Source organism: Urocampus carinirostris, chromosome 11, assembly GCF_059441175.1.
Source record: "Urocampus carinirostris isolate Australia breed hairy pipefish chromosome 11, RoL_Ucar_1.0, whole genome shotgun sequence".
Taxonomy (NCBI): domain Eukaryota; kingdom Metazoa; phylum Chordata; class Actinopteri; order Syngnathiformes; family Syngnathidae; genus Urocampus; species Urocampus carinirostris.
The window spans coordinates 32,093,778-32,100,643 of record NC_142359.1 but is presented as its reverse complement, the minus strand read 5'-3'; the positions used below and the strand labels follow the sequence as shown (position 1 = coordinate 32,100,643).

The window sequence follows — 6,866 nt, the reverse complement described above, 5'->3', positions numbered from 1 at the left end:
GAAAGGCTGTGTGACCGGGCCTTTAGAGGGAACATTGGTTGCAGAAACTTTTAGAGAATTTGAGTAAGGTGACACCCAGTTAGGGCGGCACGACGGCCTGGTGGTAAGCGCACAGTCCAAGGGTGCGGATGTCAAGGGTTCAATTTGAGGTACCACAGCCCCTCCTTTTGGAGTTTGCATGTTCTGCGTGGGTTTCCTCCCGGCACTCTGGTTTCCTGCCACATTTGAAAAAAACATGCATGTCACGTTGATTGGCCAGTTTGAATTGGCCCTAGGATTCAATAGGCGAGTGAGTTGTCTGTCTCTGTGTTTCCTGCGACTGGCTGGCAACCACTTTAGGGGTCCCCTGCCCAATGCCCGAAGATAACTGGGATGGGCTCCAGCCCCCGGCGACCCTAGTGAGGATAAACGGCACAGAAAAGGGATGGATGGATGGATGGATGATACACAGGTACTTTACCAAAATGTGTTCAGGACGGGTGTTCGACCACCGAAGTGTTCGAGTACCCCACCGCTCAGGGAAAATACGCTTCTCATAAGCAATGTTATCTTGTTGGCAGCACTTTTGTTTAAAAGGCTAGAGAAGATCGACCCGAACCTCCCAGCTCCCACTCTGGTGGTTCTAATCCCTGTTATCTGTCTGATTGAGCAAAACCTTTAATCACAAACTATCTGCCGAATGGAAATAACAGTGGCTTGATAATTAGCTGCCCGAAAATGGAAAGGTTTTTTTTTTTTTTCTCATTTCCCTCTCCTCATTTAGCCATCGAGTAAGTCGATTCCAAGTTTAAAGAAAAATACATTCAAAACAAATCAGCAGTTTGACTTGACAGAAATCGGGCTTGGTTCCAATTGTGAGATCATTAAATAGCTGCAACACGTGAATATTTGGATGATATAACCAAAGATTTGAACAATACATATCCCAGACAAATACGTTTCCTGTGTATATTTTACACATTTTGAATATTTCAAATTGTGTACGCCACACAACAATTTTGGTAGGGAAAAAATATTAAAAATGAAAAAATGTGTGTTTTTTTTGTTAGACCAATCTCGTCTTGCGCATTTGAGCTCTGCCAGATCATCTTGGTCCCTGGTAGCAGACGACAAAGTCATCGAATGTAGGAACACAATGGGAACTGACATCTTTGTTTCAAAATAAACTAAATCCTGGCCGTTTTTGTTATTGAGTAAAACAAACTATAGAGCAACTGAAATCTACAAATTCCCGCACTGCTGCGTAACGCCAAATGTATTTCAGGTGGGGAGAGAACTAAGAGAGATGCTGGAAGACATTTGGTAAATGTTAAAAAAAATTACACAAATCTTTGTTTTTATTCTACATAGTCAGTCTTGCTGTGAGTAAATAGACGCCACATTGTGATTTTAGCGCTTAATAAGCGGAATTGCAATGTCATTAATAGGGGGCGGCATTGGCTGAGGTTGACAGGTATGAATACATTATAATTGTTATGTTTTCTGAATGGCTGGACCCAAAATTCCACGAACCCCCTGCCTGAGAAGCAAAGAATTAACACAAACCCCCAGAAAATTACAATAATCGTCCAAACAGAGTTGCGAAAAAAAAATATATATATATATTTTTGTTATCCTTTTGTTCGTTATCTGAATCGTCCTTCAACGGTTTATTAAAGTTCTTTATAGAGCTGTAATTGTCGTTATGAAATGTATCATTGCTTCTGTGCTTGATGAAGTTGCAGAAATACATTTTTTGGGAGTAATAGTATTTTTTTAATCCTCCAGAAATTAGTAAAACATTTTTTTTTTCAAATGACGACAACATTTAAATCGTTCTTTTCTGCAACTTGAACACTGCAATTCAAAATGGCCGCCTCATGAAATGAAGTGGATTTTGCTACTCAATTCATATTCCACAATGTCCTATTTTAGTAGAATACTATGTTAAGACATTTTGTCCATCCAAACGACTACCTGATTTTAAATTTGCCTAAAAAGAAAATTCACCTATCCTTGTCTTTTGTGTCAGCCATTTTGAGACTTGTTGCCGAGTGAATGTTATGGAATGACTAATCATGGACCGGTTTTTGAGTTAATGGTTACTTCATCGAAAAAGTAATTACGTGTTCCCCCAGATTACCGTCACCCAAAAGTAGCAAGGTAATCCTAAAATAACTAGCGCGTCACAAATTACCGTATTTTCACGGTTGCTATGTCGCCCAAATGGCCCGCCTGTGTGGCGCCAGCTGCTGCTCGCTGACAGATTGGCTTTCCGTCTATTTAAGCTCAGTGCTCTCACTCTGCCTTTGTCAGTCCGTCAACGAACCTCTGCCCCGCAAGACGTGGGTTTTGACTTGGTCCTGTTTCCTGTTGGTATTTCCTGTCCGGTATTGTTCCCGTGTATTTTGTCCTGTTTAAGACCGGTCTCCAGTTTTGCTCCCGTCTAGTTTGTCCTGTTTAATTTTGATATCTTATTTAGATATCAATCCTGTCTGTTCCGTCCTGTGCGGTATCGACCCCATCTGTCTAATATCTGCTTGGGCAATTGGTATCAATCTTGTCGGCCTCTGGCTTCCTATCATTCAACGCCAGACTGCTGCCTAACGTGCATGACTCCACGTTTACCATTAAATAAAAGGCTTGTGTGAGAAACTTCATGCATTTAGGTCCTGTTCCGGTTCTTGACATGTATATACTTGCCATGAAGCCAACCCTCGATAATTGCCCCAAAATAACCACATAATAAAAAAAAAATCCAAGAAATGTCTCCACCACCCAGTGAAGGCGATGAAACTTTCATATCTGTTGGCTTGTACAATCTTGAGAAAGCACTTAGCTGAGACACTCCATATCCATTTTTATCTCTGGCCTTCAAACCACTCAAATATCTCCTTCTCAGTTTATGATTATTGTCCAAGATCTTTGTTTTTTTCCTCTAGGCAGTGTGTAGGAGAAAAAAGACAAATAAAAAGATTAAAATTCAGCACACTTTTACCATGAATTCTGTGATCACGTTTGCCCTATTGATTTTGTTGTTCCTGTACAAAACACGCACACACACCCTCCCCACATGCTGCTTACCATACGCTACTTGTGACACACAAACAAATATGGGCATAAAAACTGATCCCCTGATTTCAGTATTTTATTGTTTTAAATACAGTGTATAACTACGAATTTAATTTGTTTTGGAAGTAGCTTCGTAACATGAAAACTTTGTGAATAAGGACGCATTTTAAATGAAAATACTCTAATACATTCATCATAAAAGAGCATCAAAACATAAGACAAATACATGTAGAAATTAGAACACAGCAAAAGAAACATGAGACGAGTGGCACATAATGTAAAAAAAAACTAAGAATAAAATAAATAATAAAAATGTGCTTTTATCGTTTTGCCTCGCAATTCTTGAAAAACTGATCTAATCACTTCTGCTTTTGTTAGGAAATTCCGAGACGTCATTGAATTTAGCTAAAACCTCTTTAGTTTGGGCTGATTGAATGATGGCTGTGTCCTCCTCTCCGATATCTTGCGGAAACTCCTCCTCTTCATTGTCTCTGAACTATGAACTGTGACACAAAGATAATGCTAGGAGCGTGCATACGCACATGTTGCCTGGCAGATTTCAAGCAATACCCAGGTTGTTTACGTTTGGGAAACCCGGAGCAGCTAATAACAGTGCGTACACTACTGCATTTTTTATTTCGAATCTTGAATAGCCTTTGTACCTGGAGGCAATATGTTCCCGTCCAGGTACTTTGTAACCTGAAACTTTCGTGTGTAAAAATATTCGTAAGTAGAACTATTACTGTACAGCATGTATATGCATTGGGAAGAATATCTCTATGACGAGAAACTCTGCATCCATATTTTGTAGGTAATTATAAACATGCCAACCCAAACATGCCAAAGTGTGGGTTGCATGTTGTATGTTTTCCCCCTCCAGACAAGGAAATTGTGCATCAGGTTCTTGAATCAAAAGATGTCCTTAAGAGATGGCACCTGGCTGTCTCACCTCTCTTTAATGTGCCCCTCCTCCCTATCTATGCTTCCTTAGAAATACACTGCATCATTGTTTAAGCTTACCTTAAAAAATTAGCTCCGCTCTAAACAGTAGGGCTAATCCATATCTTTCAACGTCAGTTGGACAGCTGTCCAGATAGTTTCACTTCCGTTTATAATTTATTATGATAGTGTGAGGCCTAGCAACCAGCACTATATAATTTCATGTGATTATGTGATGTTGTTTAAGCGAATTAGGTGTGTTGTTTTATACATTTTGAATAAATGGGAAGTAGTTATCCTTTCTGAGCTGACCTTCGAAGCAGATCTAAGGGACAGCTCAGGTGTGATGCGCCTTCGATGAAAGGGCTACTCAACTCAATCTCCAATTTAGGGTGTTTATTTCTTTACCTGAAAGAGTTAATTATTTTTTAATACAACCTCAAGTTTCAACCTTGACACTCACTGGAAGGGGAGGTGACATAATTGGCTCTTATCTTGCTGCTACAAAAACCCGGAAACCTCCAAAAGCCCGGCCAAAAACATGAGAATTAAAATAGTTTTGGTCCCTTTGGGTCTCTGAAGTTTGGATTATTCCTCATAGTTTTTAGCACTTGTTTTCAGTTGCACTAGGCTATACAGGGATATTAAGTGTTTAAATAATACACAATTTCCCAAAATGCTTCACATAAGTAAGCATAAGCATCTGCTTCTGACTACCCCTTTTCGAACATGTTATGTGACATTATTTTGTTGTTGACTCATTGTTTTTGTCCTGTTTTTATTTTTATGTTCGAAATAAAAGTTTTCATTCAAGTAGTACCAGACCCAATATGCACAAACGTGATAAGAAAATGTGCAACTACTGAGATATATACATTGCACAAAATACAAATTTTTTTATTAGTCCTTCTTTGTCTTCAAGTAATAAAATACATATTTCATATAGTTTTCACTTCATCTGCGCTTGGCCATTCTCAACAAATGTAAAAAAAAAAGCTACTGGTCTTTCTCTGTTGCGTGAAATTGTGGGGCATTTTCACCGTCTACTGTTAAGGAATGTAATTCTCACTCAGTTATTTATTTTTACATTCGGATTATTTTGCCAAGGCAAAGTCAGGTAAAACCCAGAAAACGGATCCGTGACTCACTTTTGGGTCCCGACCCACCAGTTGAGAAACAGTCTTCGAGAAGGCCGGAATTCCTCTCGGCAGCCCGGGTCCAAAAGCAGGCCAATTTTCTCATCATGCAGCGAAATTGATGCGGCGAGATATTTCATCAAGAGCCTGCAGGACGTGCCATCAGGAAAACAGTATGACATTCTCATTCCTGCCCCAATTAAAAAGCAGGCTGTGTGGAAAGCAATGGGATAAATTGCCTCCTAATCAGGCAGGTGGGCTGCGAGGACCCACCGTGTCAGAAGGCTTCAGATCATTCCATTTATTACCAAGTTGATTTAATCAGCACTGCCCACTGATTTGATGAATTGCTCTAATAAGCCGCTTGGTGAAATGTTAATCTTAGGGGGTGAGATGTGGCGTTAGAATCGTGCGATTGGGAAGCAGTTTGGACAAATAAAGTCAGAATTCAATTCAATCGAATGCAATTAGATCATATGTGTTTTGTTTTTTGTTGTTTTTTTCACCAAATGTTGATATGTCTCAGACAGTAGACCTCTGGGATATGGCGACCCTACCTTATAATAAAATTACCGTAAGATGTTTTCTCGGTCCCTCTTTACAGTATTTTCTTTATTATACAAGATCAAAAACAATTGTTTTGTGTGCCCAAAAATGTGTCAACTGGCGGTGTTCGTGTACATATACAATGTTTGTGTTACGGCATCATTACAATGGCAATATGATATAAGCTGAACAAACTTCCACAATACCTTTATCTTCCTTCAGTTAAGATTTGTGTGCATTTCATTTAAACATGGTGATACTAGAATGTATTTTTGTACAGTCCTGTTTTTTTATTATTTATATATGGGTTATTAGGATTGCTCTGATGCTAACTGGAGAATCAAAAACACGATGACCATGGAAGCAATGCATGGGATCATCAAAACCTACTAAGGAGGTGCACTCAATGTTATACAGTTATATTGCCAGTTTTAATTTAACCCTGTTAGTTAGGGACCATACGTTCACTAAGAGAGGGTTTGAAGCTTACTCTTTAAGTGTTAAACTAACACTATTATTGAGTACCTTATAATAAACTGTGTTAGAAAAGATCAATATTACAACTTCAAGTAAACTTGTAACTCTGTGATTAATTTAGGGTCCTCTTCAATAGTGTTAACAATGCGTGTGCCTCCTTCGTAATTTGAAGCATTGTTTCCATGGTTATTGTGTTATTGCTTCCCCTTTGGCATCACTGCCAGCCTTATGACTCAAGTGTCAAAAACAGTGTATTAAAGGTTTACTCTTTAGGTGTTAATTCAACAGTTTATATGTAGGTAGTCACTAATAGTATAAATTCAATATTTAAAGAGTAAACTCTTGACACTCCCTCATTGAGGATAGAAGCTAAGTACTTAGCTTTGCCTTAGCTTTGCCTTTATGCTTTGATTTTTGCAATCTGGAGATGGAATAAGAGCTTGCTCTGTCCACTCCACGCATCGGCCCGGTATTGCAGTACCTCCGGGAACGGTGCATTCGCAATGATCGCAGCAAGACTTTAGGGCTAGGACCTTAGCTTGGCCTTTTGGCTGAGAGTAAGAGTCCCGGCTCCTTGGCTTACCAGCTCAGTAGCCTAGATGGTAGTGTGCCCGCTTTGAGACTGGGAGGTCGCTGGTTCGCGCCTCGACCGAGACATACCTAATTGGTATAATGGCGGCGCCCTCTGGCTGCGGCTGCATCGACCCGCTACAACGG

General features: G+C 39.7%; 1 pseudogene; it reads left to right on the top strand.

Annotated features, from left to right (window-relative positions):
- Window positions 1-6,537: 6,537 nt before the first annotated feature.
- Window positions 6,538-6,652, top strand: LOC148357100 (U2 spliceosomal RNA; annotated as a pseudogene).
- The last annotated feature ends 214 nt before the right edge of the window (window positions 6,653-6,866 follow it).